The sequence below is a fragment of the Sander lucioperca genome, chromosome 4 (genome assembly GCF_008315115.2).
Source record: "Sander lucioperca isolate FBNREF2018 chromosome 4, SLUC_FBN_1.2, whole genome shotgun sequence".
Lineage (NCBI taxonomy): Eukaryota > Metazoa > Chordata > Actinopteri > Perciformes > Percidae > Sander > Sander lucioperca.
In genome coordinates, this window is record NC_050176.1 from 39,948,713 (window position 1) to 39,973,998 (window position 25,286).

General features: G+C 43.1%; 1 protein-coding gene and 1 long non-coding RNA gene across 3 annotated transcripts in view; one reads left to right on the forward strand and one right to left on the reverse strand.

The window, feature by feature from the left end:
* The window catches only part of LOC116049192 (receptor-interacting serine/threonine-protein kinase 3-like), a 286,056-nt gene that overhangs the window by 16,996 nt on the left and 243,774 nt on the right, over positions 1 to 25,286 (forward strand). The window lies entirely within an intron of this gene.
* On the reverse strand, positions 941 to 18,800 carry LOC118494900. Its single transcript, XR_004897105.1, has 2 exons — positions 18,692 to 18,800; positions 941 to 1,021 (listed from the first exon to the last, which is right to left on the reverse strand). It is a non-coding gene; the product is annotated as an uncharacterized LOC118494900 (long non-coding RNA).

The window sequence follows — 25,286 nt, forward strand, 5'->3', positions numbered from 1 at the left end:
TTATTAGTTATGCTGTAATTTATGTTATTTTAACAGGTTATTGTTGCTCAGATCCTATTTTATATATTTTATAAATTCATTATAAAAGATTAATAAATTGTTTATAAACCGTCAATAAACATTATTTGGATGGTATATTATTAATAGTTTGTTAATGGTTAATAGTTTGTTAATCTATAATCTAGAAACATTGTTATTTAATGCTTTATAAACCACTTATTAATCATTAACTTATTATTAAATATCATTTAATTAACAGTATAATAATTATTAACTAAAGTTTAACTAATGATGTTATTATTAACTGCAGCTGTGTTGTCTCATTCTCTCCGTCAGATTTCTATAAACTCACAGTCGACACAAACACAGTGAACAGAGAACTCAAACTGTCTGACAACAACAGGAAGGTGACATATGTGAAGGAGTATCAGCCATATCCTGATCATCCAGAGAGGTTTGACTTCTGGGCTCAGCTGCTGTGTAGAGATGGTCTGACTGGTCGCTGTTACTGGGAGGTTGAGGTGAGAGGAGTGGTTTCTATATCAGTGATTTACAGAGGAATCAGGAGGAGAGGAGACGGTGCTGACTGTATGTTTGGATGGAATGATCAGTCCTGGTGTCTGAGGTGCTCAGATGGTGGTTACTCTGTCTGGCACAATAACAGCAGAACATACCTCTGTCTCTCCTCCTCCTCTGTCTCTAGTAGAGTAGCAGTGTATGTGGACTGTCCTGCTGGCTCTCTGTCCTTCTACACAGTCTCCTCTGACTCACTGACCCACCTCTACACCTTTAACACCACATTCACTCAACCTCTTTATCCTGGGTTTGGGTTTGGGTTATATGGTTCCTCAGTGTCTTTGTGTTCTCTGGAGGAGGAAACAACTTCCTCTGCTGTGGTTTAAATGTTGGTGGAGGATGGGGCTTCACTTTGGTTCACTGATTGTGTCTTTAATGTCAGAAATGTTCTTCTTTAGTAATGTTGAAATGATCTCCTCAGGGATGAAAACTAGTTGTGTATAAACTGTGTTGACTTTGATGTTCACTTTAATCATGTTTTATTGGAGCAGCCTCAGCTGTTAGTGATTTATTTCGATAAAGATTTAAACATAAAAAAAGACTTGATGCGTTCAACATGTTTTTCAATCAAGATGGCGTCAGGTGCTTGTGGAGCTCTGGCAGCAATTTTAGTTTATGTGTTGTTTTTGAATGTTCTAGGTTTTAGATTTGAACAGCGTTGCGAGCATAATAGAAATAATGCATATGTACGTGAGATCTTTGATAAAGATTGCGGATCTTCTGTGAATGCAGATGACAAACTTTTTAGATATGGCAGTGCTGCTTTAAGCACCACGCAGACACATTTCGCCGTCAGGAACAATAGAGCTCGTGGAAGGCAACAGGCTGATGCTTTTGGCACAATATTATCCATCTGTCTGCTGTTCGCCGGAGATATCCATCAGTGTCCGAGACCAAACAACTTGCAAAGGAAACACCGGCCAAAGGTGAGACGTAGCAGGGACTGTCCTAACTGCGGGAAAGTGGTGAGGATAAACGCTAAAGCAGTCGCTTGTGACTTTTGTGATGCCTTTGTTCACATAAAATGTGGAAATATTGCATCTAAAATCTACGAACAGGCCGTAAGGACTAATTCTGTCATTCCGTTAGTTTGTAACAGATGTTGTATGAATGAAACGTGTAACGCAAACGTCACTGATTGTCCGGAGGAGTTTGAGACACCGGAGGCTGTTTTCAGTCGGAAAGGGCTTCATTTTATTCATATTAACAAAACATTACACAGCTGAGGAATTTAAAGAAAGGCTTTCCAGGAGGGATTGGTCAGAAGTTTTAGGAAGCAATGATACTGATGGGGCTTGGAATATGTTTAAACAGCACTTTGTAGCTACTCTTGATAAGGTTGCACCAATGAAGGAAACCAGAATTAAACAGAGAAGTGCAATTTGGATGACTTCTGACATTCTGGATCTCATTAGACAACGTGATAAATGGTTCAGAAAGTTTAAGAGGTCAACTTTGTCTTGTTGTGATTATGATAAATATATATATTTTCGTAATCAGGCTAGTTACAAGGTAAAGAAAATAAAGTCTGAATTTTATGCTGATGCTATTACTGCGAACTCACATCGGCCCAAAAAGCTATGGAAGGTTCTTACTGATATGGGCGCTAAGGGAAAATCTAAATCTAAGTCTGGTAATATTGGATTAGCCATTGAGGATAAGATGATTTTTGGAAAAAAGCAGGTTGCTTGCGTATTTAATACCTTTTTCACAACAGTTGCTGCCAGTCTGGTTGATAAGTTTCCGAGTGTGTCAGGTAAATATGGCCCATCATTTGTAAACTCTTTTTATAAAACCAAACATGTTACTCCTGATGCTTTTGATATTGGCCCCATCTCAGAGGAGAGGGTGAGAATGTGTCTATCCACATTGTCAATTAACAAAGCCACTGGACAGGACTTGATTCCGTCCAGATTTTTGAGCGATAGTGCCAATGTAATCTCTAGGGTACTCACCCATATAATAAATTTATCGTTAAGTCAGGGTATCTTTCCAAGCGACATGAAAAGGGCCAGGGTAGTACCCCTTTTTAAGAAAAATAAAAGATCAGATGTCGGTAATTATAGGCCTGTATCAATTCTGACAGCCATATCGAAGGTGTTTGAGCGTCTTGTGCATGAGCAGGTGGAAGAGTACCTTGTCAGACAAAATCTACTGTATGAACTTCAGTCTGGATTTAGAGCAGCTTATTCTGCTGAAACCTGTCTTATTCAGTTATTTGATTATATTCGACAAAACTTTGATGAAGGAGAGTATATGGGCATGATTCTTCTTGATTTGGAAAAAGCTTTTGATACTGTAAACCATGCAATACTACTATCAAAGCTACAAAGTATAGGCTTCAGAAATACTGCTGTGAAATGGTTCACCTCTTACCTCTCTGGACGGACTCAAGTTTGTGATGTTGAGGGGACCATATCAGATCCTCAGGATATTACTTGTGGGGTGCCCCAAGGTTCAATCCTTGGCCCCCCTTTTATTTTTAGTTTATATTGATGACATGCCAGCTGCCGTGAAATGTAAGATGCTTTTATATGCTGATGACTCTGCATTACTGGTTTCTGGGGATGATATCAGCGAGATTGAGAAGACTCTAGGTAATGAATTAAATAGTGTTAGCAAGTGGCTTATTGACAACAGGCTCTCAATACATCTGGGTCCATTTTATTTGGAACAAAAAGAAAGTTGTCTAGAACAAATGCACTTAAGGTTACATGTAATGGCACTGAAATAGTTTCTCAGAATAGTGTCACATACCTGGGGTTAACATTAGAACAGTCATTAACCTGTAAATCTATTGCTGACAAAATATTATCCAAATGTGCCGGTAAACTGAAATTCCTGTATCGCAGGACAAGGCATCTAGATTATTCTATCAACAAATTACTGGTTGTATCATTGATTCAATGTCATTTCAATTATGCATGTTCTGCTTGGTACTGTGGATTATCAGTTAAACTTAAAAACAGACTGCAAGTGATGCAAAATAATGTTATCCGCTACCTGTTAAATGCACCCCCCCGGACTCATATCGGTAGAGATGCTTTTAAAAGGGTAGGGTTGCTGCCAGTACATGTTAGAGTGGAGCAGTTAAAGCTGAATCATATGTATAATGTCATAAATGGCTCTGCTCCCAAATATCTACATTCCCATATAACAATGGTTCATACACAACATAATCACAATACTAGGGCCAGTGTCCGTTCTTGTAAAGTGCCCAGAGTCAACAATGCAGCTAGAAGTTCTTTCTTTTATACAGGTATAACATTGTGGAATAATCTGCCGCTTTCCCTCAAAAGTGTAAATACCAGAGGGGCTTTTAGACACAAGGTTAAGGCTTTTTTATGGAATAGAGTAGCTAATATTGTTTAATTAGAGTAGACTGATTATTTTATGTGATTTATGATTCTCTGATTTTGGAATGCTTTTAAATCTTTTATGATCTGTATTATATGTTGTTGTCTTTCACCTGAAATAGGTCTTTATGATGTGTTGCATGTCTTAACAACAAGGACCATGTTGGAAATGAGTGTTTACATTTTAACATGCTATCCTTTGGATTATGTTGTTTGTCAAATCCAAAAGAAATCAAATCAAATCAAAATTTTAAGAAATGTAAATCTGTTTAAGTTTGAAAATCAAAGAATAAAGATGTTTCCTTCACAATTAAGGTATTTTCTTCATTAGAACATGGTTTATTCTTCTTCTGTATATGATCCAATGAATTTTATTTCTGTTAGGGTTCAGGGAAATGGGATTTAGTAAAAAGGATTAATAAAAAGTAGAGATGCACCGATTACAACTTTCTAGGCTGATTCCGATTTCCGATTTTCTTTGAGTTAGACCAGCTGATACTGATTTTAGCCGATTCCGATTTAATTTTTTCTAACCACTTTACAGCACACAAAAATATTTATTCTATATTATTATATTATATATTTAATATTTATTAATATTTATTTATTATATTTATTCTTTAATAGAACATTTTGCACAGAACATAGAAAAATTTTGAACAGATAATGGATCACTTTAAAATAGAACTATATAAATTACTCCTGGTGTGGGAAATTCACACACAATGTTAGAACCATTTCCTTCTATTCACATCCAATATCCAACTAAAAAAATGTGATTTTGGTTTTTGGTGTCATCCCTCCATGCCCTACTCTTTCCTTGCAGGTGTTGCATATTGCAAACTTGTTATCTTCTGCACAGACGCTGAAGAATGTTGCCGGTTAATTCACGAGGTTCCCTACATGTGCGAGAATAGCGCGGACACACGCTTCACACCGCGAGCGAGTACGCGCGACACACGGCAGAAAAGTTGAGAAAAAGACTGTGCTTTCACGTCCGTGTGTGCATGCGTCCTTCCATCCATCCATCTTCGTCCGCTTATCCGGTCTCGGGTCGCGGGGGTAGCAGCTCCAGCAGGGGACCCCAAGGCGTTCCCAGGCCAGGTTAGAGATATAATCCCTCCACCTAGTCCTGGGTCTTCCCCGAGGCCTCCTCCCAGCTGGACGTGCCTGGAACACCTCCCTAGGGAGGCGCCCAGGGGGCATCCTTACCAGATGCCCGAACCACCTCAACTGGCTCCTTTCGACGCGAAGGAGCAGCGGCTCTACTCCGAGCTCCTCACGGATGACTGAGCTTCTCACCCTATCTCTAAGGGAGACACCAGCCACCCTCCTGAGGAAACCCATTTCGGCCGCTTGTACCCTGGATCTCGTTCTTTCGGTCATGACCCAACCTTCATGACCATAGGTGAGGGTAGGAATGAAAACTGACCGGTAGATCGAGAGCTTTGCCTTCTGGCTCAGCTCTCTTTTCGTCACAACGGTGCGATAAATTGAATGTAATACCGCACCCGCTGCGCCGATTCTCCGACCAATCTCCCGCTCCATTGTTCCCTCACTCGCGAACAAGAGTCCAAGGTACTTGAACTCCTTCACTTGGGGTAAGGACTCATTCCCTACCTGGAGAAGGCACTCCATCGGTTTCCTGCTGAGAACCATGGCCTCCGATTTAGAGGTGCTGATCCTCATCCCAGCCGCTTCACACTCGGCTGCGAACCGATCCAGTGAGTGCTGAAGGTCACAGGCCGATGATGCCATCAGGACCACATCATCTGCAAAAAGCAGCGATGAGATCCCCAGCCCACCGAACTGCAACCCCTCTCCACCCCGACTACGCCTCGATATCCTGTCCATAAATACTACAAACAGGATTGGTGACAAAGCGCAGCCCTGGCGGAGGCCAACTCTCACCTGAAACGAGTCCGACTTACTGCCGAGAACCCCCACAGCTCTCGCTTTGGTTGTACAGAGATTGGATGGCCCTGAGAAGGGACCCCCTCACCCCATACTCCCGCAGCACCTCCCACAGTATCTCCCGGGGGACCCGGTCATAGACCTTCTCCAGATCCACAAAGCACATGTAGACCAGTTGGGCATACTCCCAGGCTCCCTCCAGGATCCTTGCGAGAGTAAAGATCTGGTCCGTTGTTCCACGACCAGGACGGAATCCGCATTGTTCCTCTTCAACCTGAGGTTCGACTATCGACCGAACCCTCCTTTCCAGCACCTTGGAGAAGACTTTACCAGGGAGGCTGAGAAGTGTGATACCCCTATAATTGGCACACACCCTCTGGTCCCCCTTTTTGAAAAGGGGAACCACCACCTCGGTCTGCCACTCCTTAGGCACCGTCCCAGACTTCCACGCAATGTTGAAGAGGCGTGTCAACCAAGACAACCCCTCCACACCCAGAGCTTTAAGCATTTCTGGACGGATCTCATCAATCCCTGGGGCTTTGCCACTGTGGAGTTGTTTAACTACCTCAGCAACTTCCACCAGGGAAATTGACGACAATCCCCCATCATCCTCCAGCTCTGCCTCTACCATAGAGGGCGTATTAGTCGGATTTAGGAGTTCCTCAAAGTGCTCCTTCCACCACCCTATTACCTCCTCATTTAAGGTCAACAGCGTCCCATCCTTACTGTACACAGCTTGGATGGTTCCCCGCTTCCCCCTCCTGAGGTGGCGAACGGTTTTCCAGAAGCACCTTGGTGCCGACCGAAAGTCCTTCTCCATGTCTTCTCCGAACTTCTCCCACACCCGCTGCTTTGCCTCTTTCACGGCAGAGGCTGCAGCCCTTTGGGCCCTTCGGTACCTTGCCACTGCCTCTGGAGTCCTCTAGGATAACATATCCCGGAAAGACTCCTTCTTCAGTCGGATGGCTTCCCTGACCACCGGTGTCCACCACGGTGTTTGTGGGTTACCGCCCCTTGAGGCACCTAAGACCCTAAGACCACAGCTCCTCGCCGCAGCTTCAGCAATGGAAACTTTGAACATTGTCCACTCGGGTTCAATGCCCCCAGCCTCCACAGGGATGCACGAAAAGCTCCACCGGAGGTGTGAGTTGAAAGTCTGTCGGACAGGGGCCTCCTCCAGACATTCCCAATTTACCCGCACTACCCGTTTGGGCTTACCAGGTCTGTCCAGAGTCTTCCCCCACCCTCTGACCCAACTCACCACCAGATGGTGATCGGTTGACAGCTCTGCCCCTCTCTTCACCCGAGTGTCCAAAACATACGGCCTCAGATCAGATGAAACGATTATAAAATCGATCATTGACCTTTGGCCTAGGGTGCTCTGGTACCAAGTACACTTATGAGCATCCCTATGTTCGAACATGGTGTTCGTTATAGACAATCCATGACTAGCACAGAAGTCCAACAACAAACAACCACTCTGGTTTAGATCAGGGAGGCCGTTCCTCCCAATCACGCCTCTCCATGTGTCTCCATCATTGCCCACGTGCGCGTTGAAGTCCCCCAGCAGAACTATGGAGTCCCCCACTGGAGCCCCTTATAGGACTCCACTCAAGGTCTCCAAGAAGGCCGAATACTCCGAACTCTTGTTTGGTGCATATGCACAACAGTCAGAGTTTCCCCCCCCACAACCCGCAGGCGTAGGGAGGCGACCCTCTTGTCCACCGGGGTAAACTCCAACGTAGCGGCGCTCAGCCAGGGGCTTGTGAGTATCCCCACACCCGCCCGGCGCCTCACACCCTGGGCAACTCCGGAGAAGAAAAGAGTCCAACCCCTATCCAGGAGTATGGTTCCAGAACCGAGACTGTGCGTAGAGGTAAGCCCCACCAGATCTAACCGGTAGCGCTCCACCTCCCGCACCAGTTCCGGCTCCTTCCCCCACAGAGAGGTGACATTCCACATCCCCAGAGCCAGCGTCTGCTGCCCGGGTCTGGTCCGTCGAGGCCCCTGACCTTCACTGCCACCCATGTGGCAGCGCACCCGACCCCAGCGGTTCCTCCCACAGGTGGTGGGCCCATGGGATGGAGAGATGGATGCCACGTAGCTTTTTCGGGCTGTGCCCGGCCGGGCTCCGTGGCAAACCCGGCCACCAGACGCTCGCTGACGGGCCTGGCTCCAGATGGGGGCCCCGGGCTTCCTCCGGGCAGGGTCACTCCATCTCTTTCTCGGTCACTCATAGGGTTTTTGAACCATTCTTTGTCTGGACCCTCACCTGAGACCACTTTGCCTTGGGAGACCCTACCAGGAGCACAAAGCTCCAGACAACACAGCCCTCAGGTTCATAGGGACACACAAACCTCTCCACCATGATAAGGTGATGGTTCCAGGAGAGGATGCATGCGTCCTTGATAACTGTAACTCGTATAACTTATGTTGTCAGTTAATTGTAGCGTTGACCGACATGAATTCGGGATATGTCAGACTGACCTGCCGGTTCCCGGTCATGGCCAAGCACGTGAAAACCGGCCAATTCCGGTCACCACCTGGTCTATCGGTGCATCTCTAATAAAAAGACAGGAAAATTAAAGAGGATTTAATAAAAATAAAAGCGATACAACCAAAGGAGTCCTGAAGACAGTAGTTCCAAAATGTAGAAGAAGCCAAAAGAACAGGAATCACAAAAACTGGAACACCGAGACAAAGGGGGTAGACTACACACACTAACACCCAAAACAATACAATGATCTGACACCAGACAAAGACAACACAGAGACTAAAGACACAAGGTAACGAGGGTGAAACAAGGGACAGGTGACACGAGGGCTCAGGAACAGGTGATGCGGGCCAACATACTGTAGCTTCTGTTAGCAGTTCCCCGGCAGACCCCAAGCAGCCAGGCGAGTGGATGACTGTCCGAGGGAAGCGTAGCGTTAGTTATAAACCTGGGAGCGCACATGATGGCGGTTGCTCTAAACCGGAGCATTTTCGCCTTTCTAACAGTTTCTCCCCACTCAGTGATACGTGAGGCTGGCAGCTCCAGCGGCTACGGTCATATGCGTCCCTAGGGCCAGAGCAGGCGATGTAGAATCCCATCTAAAGCTGCTGGCTGAAAATAACCGCAAATATAGTAAGATCATACATCACGTAGGTGGTAATGATACCCCATTACGCCAATCAGAGATCACTAAAATGAATGTTAAGTCACTTTGTGCATATGCAAAGACAATGTCAGTGTTATGGTTTCGGTATTTTGCTTTGCATTTTGTTCTATTTCTGTTGCCTGTGTGTTTATTTCTGTTACTGCGTTGTATATTTGTTCTGTATGTATTCTGTGGACTGTTTATTTCGTTGTGTATATTTCTGTTCCCTGTTTTGTATTATGTTCTGTTTCCTGTTTTATTTTGATAGTCTAGTTTTCTGTCTTGTCGTGTCTTGTTTTACTTCCTGTGTTTACCCGCCTTTTTTGATTATTCTGTCTCTCCTAATGTGTTTCACCTGCTGTGTCACCTGCCCCTCGTTACCTCGTTACCCAGTGTATTTAGTCCTTGTGTTTCTTTTGTCTGTTGTCACATCATCTTGTGTTTTGCCTGTGAGTTTGTGTCTTCGTCTGGTCAGTTTGTGTGTGCTTTACCTCCCTGTGTCAATTTATTCAAGTTTGTTACTCCCTGGATTTCCTTTGTTATCTGTTCCTGGTTTTTTGGAGACTCTTGTGGTTTTTGGTTTTCATTTCCTTGCGTTTTGTATTTTTTTGGATAGAAGTTTTTGCCCTTGGTTTGTGGGGACTCTCTCTGTTTGCTTTTTCCTTTTTTTTTGATGAAATAAACCCTGCGCTCAAACTGTCTCCTGCCTTCCTGCCTCCTCTCTGCATTTGGGTCCACTACTCACTGCTCGTGTAACAGTCGGACTCAGTAGTTTTCTCTGGGCCCCTGCCAAACCAGATCAGCGATGAAATGTGCAGCCACATGTCATCCCTTCCACCGCTAGTAGTCGGGGTGGTGCCCAGCTAATAATGTGGGCTACATAGATAACTGGGGGGCGTTCTGGGGAAAGCCTGGTCTGATTAGGAGTGATGGCATTCATCCCACCTTGGACGGAGCCGCTCTCATATCAAAAAATCTGACTGAGTCTATTATCGGTCATAAATCATGACAACCCAAGTTTGATATTAGTAATCAGAGGTGCAGTGCAACGCGCTCCTCTGTGCTTCCGTTGGAGCAGTTGCCCACTCATAGTCATAATAACCATGGTGTCTGTCCCCAGACTCAGATTGGTTAAATCAAAGGTAAACAAAAGAGGGGCTATACTTAACAACATAATTGGAATTAAAACTACCACTGCAATGATAGAACAGAATAGGAAAATTAGATGTGGACTATTAAATATTAGATCTGTCTTCTAAAGCAGTACTAGTAAAAGATTTGATATCAGATAATCAAATTGATCTATTCTGTCTTACTGAAACATGGCTGTGCCATGAAGAATATGTTAGTCTAAATGAAGCCACTCCTCCCAGTCATAATAATACTGAAATTCCTAGAGGCTCAGGCCGAGGAGGGGGAGTTGCAGCCATATTTGATTCAACCCTGTTAATTAATCCTAAACCAAATTAAATTATAACTCGTTTGAAAGCCTTGTTCGTAATCTTCTACATCCAACATGGAAAACATTACAGCCAATTATATTTGTTGTTGTTTACCAAGCCCCGGGTCTGTATTCTGAATTTTTATCTGAATTCTCAGAGTTTTTATCATGTGTAGTCCTTAAATTAGACAAATTACTTATTGTAGGTGATTTTAATATCCATGTGGACGTTGACAACAATACCGTTAGTACTGCTTTCAACTCATTATTAGATTCAATTGGTTTCAGTCAGTGTGCATAAGGCCACTCACTGTTTTAACCACACCCTCGACCTTGTGCTGGCATATGGCATCGAAATTGAAGATTTAATAATATTTCTGCAGAATCCTTTATTATTAGACTGTTCTCTAATAACTTTCAAATTCCTACTACCCGACTATACGAAATTAGATAAAAGCTTCTACACTAGATGCCTATCTGACAGTGCTATAGCTAAATTTAAGGAAGATATTCCAACACCATTTAACTCAATGTCATTCCTTAATATAACGGAGGATTCTTATGTTAACTTTAGTCCCTCCCAAATTGATAATTTTGTAGACGGTGCTACGGCCTCGCTACGGACTACTTTAGACTCTGTTGCTCCCCTTAAAAAGAAGACGATGAAGCAAAGGAAACTAGCACCTTGGTATAACTCCCAAACTCGCAAATTAAAACGAACCTCGCGAAAACTTGAAAGTAAATGGCGTTCCACCAAACTGGAATAATCTCGTTTAGATTGGCAAGACAGTCTGAAAACCTATAGGAAGGCCCTCAGAAATGCCAGATCAGACTATTACTCAACACTAATAGAAGAAAATAAGAACAACCCAAGGTTTCTTTTCAGCACTGTAGCCAGGCTGACAGATAGTCACAGCTTTACTGAGCCATCTATTCCTATAGCTCTGAGTAGTGACGACTTCATGAGCTTCTTTAATGATAAAATTATAACAATTAGAGATAAAATTCATCACCTCTTGTCCTCAACTTCTAACAGTTCACCTTTAAACACAGGACTACTAGAAAGATAAATACTTATAATACTACAGTACAAATACTACGCAGTCTTTTAAAGTAGCTGTGATAAAACCTCTTCTGAAAAAACCCACCCTCGATCCTGATGTCTTAGCCAACTATAGACCTATATCTAACCTTTCCTTTCTCTCCAAGATCCTTGCGAAGGTAGTCACTAAGCTGGTTTAAGTCCTATTTATCTGATAAATCTCAATTTGTTAATGTTAACAATGAATCCTCCAGGCACGCTAAAGTTAGCTATGGTGTTCCACAAGGCTCAGTGCTTGGACCAATTCTAGACCCTTTGCAAACACGTGACCACGACCACGTGACGACGCCATGATGGACGGCAAAATCACCTGCACTAACAAGCTAATCAGTATAGTAGACGAGCAGAAAGTTTCATAGTTTCAATCAGTTTGAAATACATAACAATAAATAAACTGTATTTATAGCTTCATGACTTCTTCTATTGAACAAGTTGTCGTGCCATTATCGGTCGAGTTAGGGCATCGGGTAGGTGCTCACAAAGAGCAGTATTTGGAGAAGTTGGAGATGGCAGGATTGGATACCGACCCTTAATTCTTCCTCCCTCCGTTTTCACGGACCTCATTAAATCACCAAGTCTGCACGATCTATACCACTATGTGGTAAACGGGGTATCCCCATATACTGGTGCCGATCTGTACCACTATGTGGTAAACGGGGTATCCCCATATACTGGTGCTGATCTCAAAGCTTTTAAAAGTCTGGATGCTTACCAGTTATTTGTAGATGGCTGGGTTACAGGTACACGAAGCTACGCTAACGGCGGGGGGAGGTACCTCATGATGGCAAAGATAAGACCTCAATCTAGGGTTTATTTAGAACGGAGCGTGACGTCACGTGCAAAGGTCTATATATGCTTCCTCTAGGCAATACTATTAGGAAACACTCAATTAACTTTCATTGTTATGCGGATGACACCCAGTTATACTTATCAATCAAGCCAGGCGAAACCAGTCAGTTAACTAAACGTCAAGCATGCATTAAAGATATAAAATCCTGGATGACCTACAATTTTCTGATGTTAAACTGTTAAAAAAGTTATTGCTGGGCCCCAAACACCTCCAAACCTCATTATCCAAAGATTTAGCTACTCTGGATGGTATTGCCCTGGCCTCCAGCAAATCTAGGACTTATTTTTGATCAGGATATATCCTTTAACGCCCACTTAAAACAAATCTCAAGAACAGCCTTTTTTCACTTTCATAACATTGCCAAAATTAGGCACATCCTGTCTCAAAACGATGCTAAAAAAGTAGTCCATGAATTTTTACTTCCAGGCTAGACTACTGTAATTCCTTGCTATCAGGTTGCTCAAATAAATCCTTTAAGACTCTCCAGCTGATCCAGAATGCTGCAGCACGTGTTCTGACAAGAACTAAGAAAAGAGATCATATTTCTCCTGTGTTAGCTTCTCTGCATTGGCTTCCTGTAAAATCCAGGAGTGAATTTAAAATCCTTCTCCTGAGCTACAAAGCTGTAAATGGTCATGCACCATCATATCTTGAAGAGCTCATAGTACCTTATTGTCCCACACTGTGCTCCCAGAATGCAGAGTTACTTGTGGTTCCTAGAGTCGCTAAAAGTAGAATGGGAGCCAGAGCCTTCAGCTACCAGGCTCCTCTCCTGTGGAACCAGCTCCCAGTCTGGGTTCAGGAGCCAGAGCCTTCAGCTATCAGGCTCCTCTCCTGTGGAACCAGCTTCCAGTCTGTATTCGGGAGGCAGAGACTGTCACCACATTTAAGAATAAACTTAAAACTCTCCTCTTTGATAAAGCTTATAGTTAGGGAGTGAGGAGTTGCAGCGTTCACCTAGACTGGTGGGGGAGGGTGTAATGCTCCAGACACGGCACCCCTTCTCTTCTCTGCTTCTCTTCATAGTCGTCAGATTCATCTACCAACCCTTACAGAACTGGCTCAGGTTTGCCTTGCACCAGCTCTTTATTATGCTGTTATAGGTTTAGATTGCCGGGGGACTTCCTTTGACACACTGAGCTCCTCTCTCTCTCTTTCCATCTGTGTGCATCCATGTCCCAGAAATGCTTGTTACTAACTTAGCTCTGGGGAGCTTATTCCCCGGAGTCCTTGTGTTTTTTTTCCCCCCTAGCAGTTTCCGCCCTGCTACACCCTGTTACGCCCTGCAGTGTCCTGCTACACCATGAACTACTACAACTACTATTTCTAGTCATAGTTCCATTAACTTTATTATGACTATTATTGCTACTGTTTATCACACCCCCAACCGGCACTGTCAGACACCGCCTACCAAGAGCCTGGGTCTGTCCCAGGTTTCTCCCTAAAAGGGAATTTTTCCTCGCTACTGTCACACTATATGCTTGCTCTTTGGGGAATTACTGGAATTGTTGGGTCTTTGTAAATTATAGAGTGTGGTCTACACCTACTCTATCTGTATAGTGTCATGAGATCTTGTTATGATTTGATACTATAAATAAAATTGAATTGAATAAGCATCAGTCCAGACCGTCTATTCAGGTATTACCAAGGTGTCAGTTAACCTCAAGGCCACTCTGACAGCCTTTTTAATTCTTTCTCCAATGTAGATGCAAAGCTCGAAATAGTGATGTTGCGCATCCCGCTGGGAGACCGCCCACAGCTGGATGATATTAAGGGCGATGCTGCCTGGATGACAGAGTTGACAGGACTGATGAAGAGATGCTGGGACAATGAACCTGAACGAAGGCCCAAAGCCCTTGGTGAGGAAACTCCACTGCTTGTGATATTACATTATTTACGTTATGTTGTGTACAACAGAGTGTACAACTGAGACAGAACAACTGTTCCAGATGCACAAACATGCAATCAATAAAGCCGTCTATGAAGTGCTGAAGTGATCCTCCCCCACGCCCAGTCCATGTTGGGTTTGTGAGTAATGAGCCAGGGGAGACCAAGGACAACGGGGGTAGCAGGGGAGGAGATGAGGTGAAATGAAATAGACTGGTGATGATTACCGGAGGTGAGAAGGCGGAGCGAGGGAGTGCAGTGGGTACCGGTGGTAAGAGGCTGACCATTAAGGCCGGTGGCGTGAAGGGGAGTGTCAAGGGGAATTTGGGTAATGGAGAGCTGTCGAGTATTTTCACTATCCAGGAAGTTTTCATTGGCACCATAGTCAACTAAAGCCCCTAGAGGAAGCGTCACCTCCTGCCAGGACAGGGAAATCTCCAGCAGGAGGTGAAGGCTGGGAGGAGTTTGTGTCGCAGTGGCGAGCCGAATCCTTTTGGGCGAACCGGGCAGGTGGAGATGTAGTGACCGGGTTTTCCACAATAAATACACACTCCGGCTAGACAGCGGCATTCCCATTCCTCGGGGGAGAGGCGAGTGCGACCTAATTGCATGGGCTCGGGTGGAGGCAGAGAGGGAGGTGCCAGAGGTACCACCGAGCGTGACTTGGAAGGCGGGGAAGCAGGGACCCACAAAGGCGGAGGGCAGGAACGGGAAGAGGAGGAGCCGCTGGACCCGCGCTCTCTCTCTCTCTCTCTCTCTCTCTCTCTCTCCCGGAAGCGGTTGTTCCGATCGATGGCTGACTCAATGAGCCCATTGAGGCTCTCCTGCTCATCCCTGGCGGCCAAAAGATCCTTCGTCCGCTCACTGAGACCAGCCATAAATGCACAACGGAAAGCCGGACTGTTCCAGCCCGATCTAGCGGCCAGAATGCGGAAGCCGACCGAGTACTCCGCGACACTGCGATCCCCCTGCTGTAGGGACATGAGCTGGGCAGCCGTCTCCACCCCCTGCACTGGACGATCGAACACCCTCCTCATCTCCTCCACAAAGGAGGAGTACGAGGAGAAGAGATGAGGCTGCCCCTCACTCACGGAGGTGAACCAGGCGAGGGCCTGATCACGGAGTAAACCGGCAACGAAACACAATCTAGCATCATCGGAGTGGAAGGCTGCTGGCTGCCTCCTAAATACTAGGGCACACTAAATGAGAAACCCCTCACAACACCAACACGCCAGAGAGAAACTGGGGACCCGAGGGACAGGGAGGCGACAGCGAGCAGAGCTGGATCAAACGTGGGAGTTCAAGACGGGGAAGTGGACCAAGAGGTATTACTGGGGGGATCGAGCGTGTCGTGTTGATGGGACTAAGCATCGAGGTGCCGGACCTCCTCAGTCAGGGAGCGAAGCGCCTCAGCCATAGATTGAATGGCGGTGGAATGCTCCCTGGGAGGTCACAGCGAAAACTAGAAGGAATGGACCCAAGACCCCAGAGGGGAAGGGGAAAAAAACGGAGACAGAGAGGCAGGGCCAACAGAGAAACAGACAGGAGACACAGTGGAAAAACAAAATAGGACACAAAACAGAAAACTCACAGCCAGCCGACCCCAACCATCACAAAGTATTTGTAAATTATTAATAAATTGTATCAATAAACATTATTTGGATGGTTATTATAAAGTTGTATCATTATCATTATCAGTATTATTATAATGTGTTAATGGTTAATAAATAGTTTGTTAATCTATAATCTATAAACATTGTTATTTAATGCTTTATAAACCACTTTTAATCATTTACTAATTATTAAATATAATTTCATTAACAGTATAATAATTATTAACTAAAGTTCAACTAATGATGTTACTATTAGCTGCTGCTGTGTTGTGTCTCATTCTCTTCATCAGATTCCTGTAAACTCACAGTCGACACAAACACCGTGAACAGAAACCTCAAACTGTCCGACAACAACTGGACGGTGACACGGGTGAGAGAGGATCAGCCATATCCTGATGATCCAGAGAAGTTTGACTACTGTCCTCAGCTGCTGTGTAGAGATGGTCTGACTGGTCGCTGTTACTGGGAGGTTGACAGGAGAGGAGATGTTTATATAGCAGTGAGTTACAGAGGAATCAGGAGGAGAGGAGACAGTAAAGACTGTTTGTTTGGATATAATGATAAGTCCTGGGGCCTGTTTCACAAAAGCAGAATATATAAATCCAGGATAACTGATAAAGCGAGGCTTGACCTAGTCTAATCTGTGCAGCCTGACTTGGTGCGTTTCACGAAGGCCAAGCCAGGCTGAGGAGGAGAGACTAGGTTGAGCCAGGCTGAAGTAATTCAGATAGATGCGCGTCCTTTCCTCAAAAGACCGCGAGGTCGATCACGGATTTACTGATGCCAAAATGGAGAATACGCATTGTACATACTTTATACAGAGTGAGCAGCAGCTTCTTGTGGAAGTATGATGACGTGAAACACATTATTTGTATAAAAAGAAAAGAAACACGGCTGCTGTAGTGAAACAGCGAGAGAAAGAGTGGCAGACGATCACGGACCGACTGAATGCGTAAGCAGCCTAAAAATATACATTAACTGACCACTGCTCTGAATTGAAACCGTCATAATCATACCATTCAAGCATTAGGCTACTAATCATTTGCACAAATTAACAGTTGTACTCTTTGCCTTAAAAGTAAGCAGAAGATAATGTTACTCAGAAAATGTACCATGAAGATCAATTTTCTACAACGCTAGAATATGATGCGTAAATATCTCTTTCACTCTGTTCCTCCCTCTCTCTCATGGGCTAAAATATAAATGTCCTAAGTCATATTAACTTCCACTGCTCGCTTTTAATGCAAAGTGTACAACTGTTCGTTTTTGCAGATGACAGTGACTCAGTGAATGGTTTCAGTTAAGTTCATAAATGTATATTTTTAGATATATCATTCAGTCGGTCCGCTATTATCAGCCATGCTTTTTCTCGTGTTTTTTTAAATTTTTTATAGAGGACGAGTTTCCTTCTCTACATATTATATTCCTTGCACCCTTGTATATATGGACATAGAAAATAAAGACACTGAAGAAATGTGACTCTAAAATCTAACTATAAAGATAATTAAGTGATAATCCCATGCACACTGTAAACATGAATGGAACAGAGTATATTCATCAGTTATTTCCCCCCCAGCTAAATATAAGGTCAAAAACCATTGAGGTGTCCTCTCCCTGTTGTTACATGAATGTACAGTAGCCTACATCACTAGATAGTTACTGGTCCAGTGAACTAAGACTATCATTCTTGGGACTATAATTTGGGAGGATTGTACAATTAGGATATGTTCTTTAAATTGTACAATCCTCCCAAATTATAGTCCCAGTTTACTGGACAACACACTTTGTGTGCTAAGAATGCCAAATACAATGCACATGGAAGAGGAACAAACATGATCCTTATTGTTAAAGAATTAAAAAAAAAATTAATCAACTAAAATAATTCGAGGTGCATTAGTCAACTATAGAAATGTACAGCGTTGTATGTGTTGCCCTTAGTAACAGACTTCATTTAAAACACATTTGAAATTTTATCAGCCTTTTCTAATTATCTCAACAACTGCTATAATATATTCATCAAACTTCTAACAACAATATGAACAGCAGTCTGCATACAGCAATATAACAGTAACAATGACTGTCACATGAATAATTATAATTTAAAACTTTAAATAATAACAGTACTTAAATGAACAGCAACATGCACCTGTTGTATTTTAATCCAGGCTGATAACAATAGGGTAAAACCACTGCTGGGTGATCAGAAAAGGCTCCAGGATTAATAAATCCTGGCTGTTAGCCTGGTCAGGAGCAGGCTAGCTGCACAGAATAAATCTCCATGGTGATTTATGTGCCTCCACTTTCGTGAAACCGAGTCAAGGCTTAAATCATCCAGGATAACTGATAAATCCCAGCTTAATCCCTTATCTTGGTTTTGTGAAACAGGCGCCTGGAGTCTGAACTGCTCTGATGGTTATTACTCCGTCTGGCATGATAACAGCAGAACAGACCTCCCTCTCTCCTCCTCCTCTGTCTCTAGTAGAGTAGCAGTGTATGTTGACTGTCCTGCTGGCTCTCTGTCCTTCTACACAGTCTCCTCTGACTCACTGATCCACCTCTAAGCCTTCAACACCACATTCACTGAACCTCTTTATCCTGGGTTTGGGTTTGGGTCATATGGTGCCGCAATGTCTCTGTGTTCTCTGTAGGAGGAAACAACTTCCTGTCCTGTGGTTTAAATGTTGGTGGAGGACGAGGCTTCACTTTGGTTCACATTTGTCTCACTGATTGTGTCTTTAATGTCAGAAATGTTCTTCTTTTTTAGTAATGTTGAAATGATCTCCTCAGGGATGAAAACTAGTTGTGTATAAACTGTGTTGAGTTTAATTTTCACTTTAATCATGTTTTATTGGAGCAGCTTCAGCTGTTAGTGATTTATTTCCATAAAGGTTTAAACATAAAAAAGACAATGCGTTCAACATGTTTTAACAAATGTAATGTCATGATGTCATCATGGCAGCCCATGCTTCTTTTTGTTCTGTGTGGTTTTTGTTTGTTTTCCCTCATGTTCCTCCCTCCTGTGCCGATGACTGAGCTGTGGGCGTGGCTTAGCTGGCAGGTGGCTCCAGGTGAAGCTCATTCCCTAATCACCCTCCTGTAGTATTTAAGGCTGGCTCGGCGATCCACTTGTTGCCAGATCGTACCGGCTACCAGTGTGCCTGCCTTGCTTGCTCGTGCGCCTGCCTGCCTGCTTCTCTCTCTCTCTCTCTCTCTCTCTCGCTCGCTCTCTCTCTCTCTCTCTCTCTCTTTAAGGATTGGATTCAAACTCAATTGTTTGTTGGACTCTGGAGGAGGCCTTACCACATGGTCAACACCACCACTTCACTGGGCACGCTCTGGAGAGCGTACTGCACCCACCACTCACCACTGGATTCCCTCGACACAACCCTCCTTTTTGCCACCAGCAAAATTATTGTATATATTTTACTCATTAAAACACTTAATCTTAATTATTGTGTTTTCGTCTGCTTTTGGGTTCCACCTCCTGTGCCGTTCCGTAACATGTAAATCTGTTTCAGTTTGAAAATCAAAGAATAAAGATGTTTCCTTCACAATTAAGGTATTTATATATATATTATTTATATAAGTTTTATTCTTCTTCTGTATATAATCCAATCAATCTTATTTCCATAAACAGAATAGAGTAGAATAGTCTCAGAGCCAAACAACAGTCAAAGTGCAAAGCAGGAAAATAAATAAAAGTCTCTCAAATCACTAGGCTTCGCTGCATAATTCATCTTTAAAACACACTAATCATTCTAATTTCCAATTTATATTTAATTTTAATCATCAACTTACCAAGGCGATTGACAAAGAGATTGGTCAAATTAAATTTGTTAGGTTTATGAGCAATAAGAGAATACTGATACATGCAACCAGCAAACAACAAGAAAAGATTCTCAAAATGTCCTCACTTCAAGGGGAAAGGATGAAGGCACACATCCCAGGAGCAATGGCAAAAGTGAGAGGAGTTATCTCAGGAGTCCCAATGAATATGTCAATGGAAAATGTCAAAATGAGATTCAGGGAGGTAAAGTAATTGAAGCCACACGACTAAAAAGTAAACTTGTAAAATGGATTTTATAGGTTTTCCCCTTAAAGCAGCCATATTATGCTCATTTTCAGGTTCATAATTGTATTTTAAGGTTGTACCAGAATAGGTTTACATGGTTTAATTTTCAAAAAACACCATATTTTTGTTGTACTGCAGTGCTCTCTCTCACTGCTGCAGATCCTCTTTTCAGCTGGTCTCTGTTTTAGCTACAGAGTGAGACCTCTTTTCTTCTTCTTCTTCTGGACTATCTTTGATTGCACTGCACATGCCCAGTAGCTCAGATGTAGATCATGTCAGCTAGCTAGCTCCATAGACAGTAAAAGAAAGGCTGTTTCTATAACTTTGGTCAGTTACAAGGCAGGATTAGCTGGGAGACTTCTAAATGAGGGCGCACATGGAAGTAGTTCTTTTGTAGATTATGGTGAACTTGTGTGTTGTAGCAGTACTTTGCTATTGAGAATGAGGTAGCTTGCTAGCGTTAGCATTAGCGTTAGCATGCTAACGTTAACGCTACGAGCTAGTGGTTGCGGTTAGTCTGCTCGTTTCGGCTTGTGACATCACAAGCAGTGTCGATTTAGACCAGCTCACCCAGAGACTGAAGGCAGGACACATTCAGAAACTGTATCTCACTCTAAACAGCACGGATGGATTTTTTTCAAAGTTTGTATGTGTGTGGAAGCACCAGAGACACAACATGACACCCCAAATCCCAGAAAAAGTGATTTTTTCATAATATGGGCACTTTAACTATTTTTATTAACCTCAATATTTATATTTTTTTTATTAAATTGCATTATTTATGCTCTGTAGCACTTTGGGATTGCTGAAATGTAATCTGTGTAATTTTAATGCAATGCTGCAATACAAATAAAATGTATTATTATTAAACAAGATGGATCACTAAAGGAAACACTATCGGTGGTAGTGCAATTTGAGAGAACCCTCCCTTAGTCCGTGCAAATGGGATACATAAATTACAGTGTGAGAGAGTACATCCCCAAACCTATCAGGTGCTATAAATGTCAAAGAATGGGGAACACAGCAGAGCAGTGCAAAGGAAAACTAAGGTGCGCTAGATGTGGTGGTCAGCATGAGTACGGTAAATGTGAAAAGGATGCAAAGATGAAATGCTGTAACTGTGAAGGAGAGCATAGCGCTCCGTTTGGAGGATGTGAAGTGCAGAGAGAAGCCAGAGAAGCCCAGAGGGTTAAGAGTCTAAGTAACGTATTGTATGCAGAAGCACTAAAGACAGTGAGAGAAACAGGATCAAATAACAAAAACCCCAGTGGAATGGTCCAAAGAAATATAGTACCAGTGAAGAGACATTTCTATTATGTAGACATATTAGCAGTTAAAGTTACATTTGTCCACGTTGCAAAAGAAGCTGTGTGCTGTCAATTGAGGAAGTGATTCAATGGAATGTCACTGACACATAGAAGGTCAACAACAGTTTGAGGGAGAGAAGAGGGAGTGATGCCATATAGGATGTTAAAGTTAAAGTTTACCAAGAAGATTGTGTGTTTCTGTGTGAGAGGTTTTATGGCAGGAAATAGCCCGTAGGAATTTGTATGTGTTTATGCCAAGTCACGAAGACAGTGGAGGAGAGAAGGAAGACATGATACAGGGGTTCCTGTTTCACTCTTACTGGAGTAAAGACAGACCTTCCTGCGTTCCTGTGGTTCATGGAGCAAACCCCACCCATTCTGAAGACGCAGAGGAGGACAACGCCCAGAGGGACATAAATAGGGACTCAACTGTTCAGCATTTGCGCATAACTGGGAGACACAAGGAGGTGTCAGTTGTGTAGGCTGCATGTAGGCCTGCATGTGTATTTGTATATTTCAAATGCTTTTACTAAAGAAGTGTTGACTTTATTCTATTGTCTCAGTAATTTATTTCAGTCTACTGGTTAAGTGATCATCAAAATGAATACGCATAAGAGGGATAGTTTAAAGTGTAAGGCAATTGGAATCAGAATCTGGGGCCTAAGTGCCTGAGGTTTCAGATCTTATATTGTATCCCTCTTCACCAGTTAATCAAGCCCAAATGCAGACTCCAGCCCATACACAGGTTAGTTGTGATCACAAATGCAAAGTTGATGATGAAACATTGGTAGTGAAGAAAGTAAACTTTGTGCTTTTCATATGTCATACTATCAATGTTGCATCACAGTTAAAAAGGAGAAGTGATAGAATCAAGGCTATTGTGGAGGCAGCAGAAAGATTCCTTGATATAAGAGATGTCAAAGCAGATCAGATACATGAACTGTTGACAGTACCTGAATGATGACTGAATGATGGCTTAGTAGAAAGTGGTCAGCAGCTCCTTAGCTGTCGCAGGAAGTATAACCTCTGCTGGGCTTTTTTCTGGACAGAGTCCATGTGGGGAGGGGTGTGGGGGGGGGCATATCCTAAAGTCCACTGTCATCTCCATAGTCTTCTTGGGGTTTAACTCCAGGTGGTTCTGACTGCACCATTGGACCAGCTGTTCCACCTCCTGTCTGTAAGCAGACTCATCACCATCCTGGATCAAACCAATGACAGTGGTGTCATCTGCAAACTTCAGAAGTTTTACAGACAGGTTCTTTGAGGTGCAGTCATTGGTGTAGAGAGAGAAGAGCAGCGGGGAGAGGACACACCCCTGTGGGGCGCCAGTGCTGATTGACCGGGTTTTGGATGAGATGTTCCCCAGTCTGACATGCTGCTGCCTGTCAATCAGGAAGCTGATGATCCACTGACAGGTGGTGGCAGGCACTGAGAACTGGGTGAGCTTCTGATGTAGTTCAGGGATGATGTTCAGGGAGTTCAGAGATGATGGTGTTGAACGCCGAGCTGAAGTCCACAAACAGGATCCTGGCATACGTCCCTAGGGTGTCGAGGTGGTGCAGAATGAATTGCATTCCCATGTTGTAGTCCCATGCTGTCAACATGGGACTGCAATCCCATGTTGACAGCCCCATGTTGACAGCATTATCCTCCGACCTGTTTGCCCTGTAGGCAAACTGTAGGGAGTCCAGGAACAGAGAGGATTACTGATTAATATACAAAGTTGATTTCGAAAAGGACGCTCCGCAACAGATGCTCTAGTTAGAGTAAGTAATGAGGTGGAAAAGGCTGATGACAATAGTGTATTTTGACATCGAAAAGGCATATGATACCATGTTGAGGGAATGGCTTATTAAACTAAGTAGTATGGGTATTGGAGGAAGGTTGTATAATTGGATTATGGACTTTTTAACAGGTAGAAAAATTAGAGTTAAGGTTGGATCAGAGGTGTCTATGGATTTAGATGTAGGCAATGGTATTCCCCAGGGGAGTGCAATTAGCCCTGTACTGTTCAACATCATGATAAATGATATTTTCTCAAACTTAGAGAGATACATCAAATCGGCACTATATGCGGACGATGGGGCCATTTGGATGAGAGGAAGGAATGTGTCATATCTATTAAAAAATATAAGGAAAACAATAAGGAAAGTAGAGACAAGGGGGTTCAAGATATCGACAAGCAAATCCTGTTACATGATGTTCACAAAGATGGGCAAGTGCCAAGCTGAAAAATTCACATTATATCAGCAGCCAATGGAGAAAGTAAATCAATCGAAGTACCTGGCTCTATGGTTTGATTGTAAGTGTACGTGGAAACTAAATGTAAAAAAGTTATAAACCTTCTGAGAGCTGTGGCTGGATGTGTCATTAATTGACATCTATAGGGCATGCATGAGGTCATCAATAGATTATGGTTGTGTAGTGTATGGAGCAGCGGCGAAAACAATATTGGAAAAAATTAATAGATTACAGTATAGAGCATTATGTGTATGCATTGGAGCTATTAAGTCAACCCCCATTACCGCAACACTCATAGAAGCAGGAGAGACACCACTGGAGTTAAGAAGAGAGAGACTTGTGCTGGCATATTGGATCCGATTACAGTTTTTCTCAGTCGCTTTGGTACATTTCTCAGATCAGAATTGAAATTCTCAAAACTACCTGTTCAATCTTCACATCATTGTGTCACTTGTGCACATCAAAAATGCAGTTTCTCATTTCTTTGAACAAGTTGCAAATGCTTTGGTACATCCATGCAAATGATTATGTACAATTCTCTGCTGTTTCCTACATTATCAATTGCTTATGTCATGTTGATCAAAATGTATTATAATGGGTCTCTGTTGAATAGTCTCACCCCCCACAACAGTTAAGCATTAGTTCATAGCATAAGTCTTTACATGCAAAATGGTTGAAAACATTGCTATTTGTTTGTGCTACGTTTCTGCCGGTTTGTGCCGTAAAATTAAGTAATTAAACTTTACATTTTCTAGCCAGTGACGTCACCCAGCCCCCCCCCATTAATGTCCAAATCTCCCCCATATGGTCTCAAGCGTTTGTGTTATGTTTTTGCTCATTTGTGCCGTTAAAAGTAACATTTGTGCTACTTTGGTTTATTACGTTATCAGGCTTTATTTGTTACATGGCTACTATTTGCGCTGCAAAGGCTTCTGACACCAGTCATCACTCCCATGAACAGGACATTCTAAAACGCTTAACGTGAAAAAGCTTTATGTGGTTAAATGTACCTAAACAATGATCAATGCTCACCAAATTTCTCTCTCATATTGCTCCTCATAACCACTGAAAACTGTCAAAACATCTAACCCAAAGTCCAATTATTATGGATGTTATCTGAAAAATAAGCGTTTCTACTTCACAGTTTCAGCAGGGCAGCGGAGCGGCTGTGGGTTGACTCTCCACGGTTCTCATGGGCTTTATAAGTCCTAACATGAAAAATTGCTGAAGCAGTGTACTGCATCTTCTGGCTATTGCGTTCAACATGGCTGCCTATTATCGCTGGACTACTTCGCTCTAGCATCTCCAAAAAGTTGGTCAAGACGATGTGGTGCGACTCGTGAATGAACACTCCAAGGTAAAATCTTCCAAGCTGGACAAAGGATACAAGTTCTTCTACGAGAATTTTATCTTCAATTATAGAGGTAAGTGGCTTGAATTCTGTTGGCGAGTTATCGCTGATTGCTAGCTTGTTATGTTTAATAAGCTAATTGTCAGCTTGTTAGATAGGTTCAAATACAGCCAAAAAAACGTATCCTATTTGAATAATTCGAACAATGCGACTGATTAGTAATGCTATTAAGATATTTTGGCTTTCATGTCAGTTACAGAGGTTATTAAACTTTTGCCTGAGGAGCCCCAAAGGCTGTGGCACATCAGCAGCCTGTTGCCCGTAAACTTCACCACTGATATTTGGAGTAGTGGTGTTAGCCCAATGTCTCTCATCAGCTTAACAGGCATAAACATGAAGAAATCCATATTTCAATCTGCTCTGTCTGCCCTCTGGC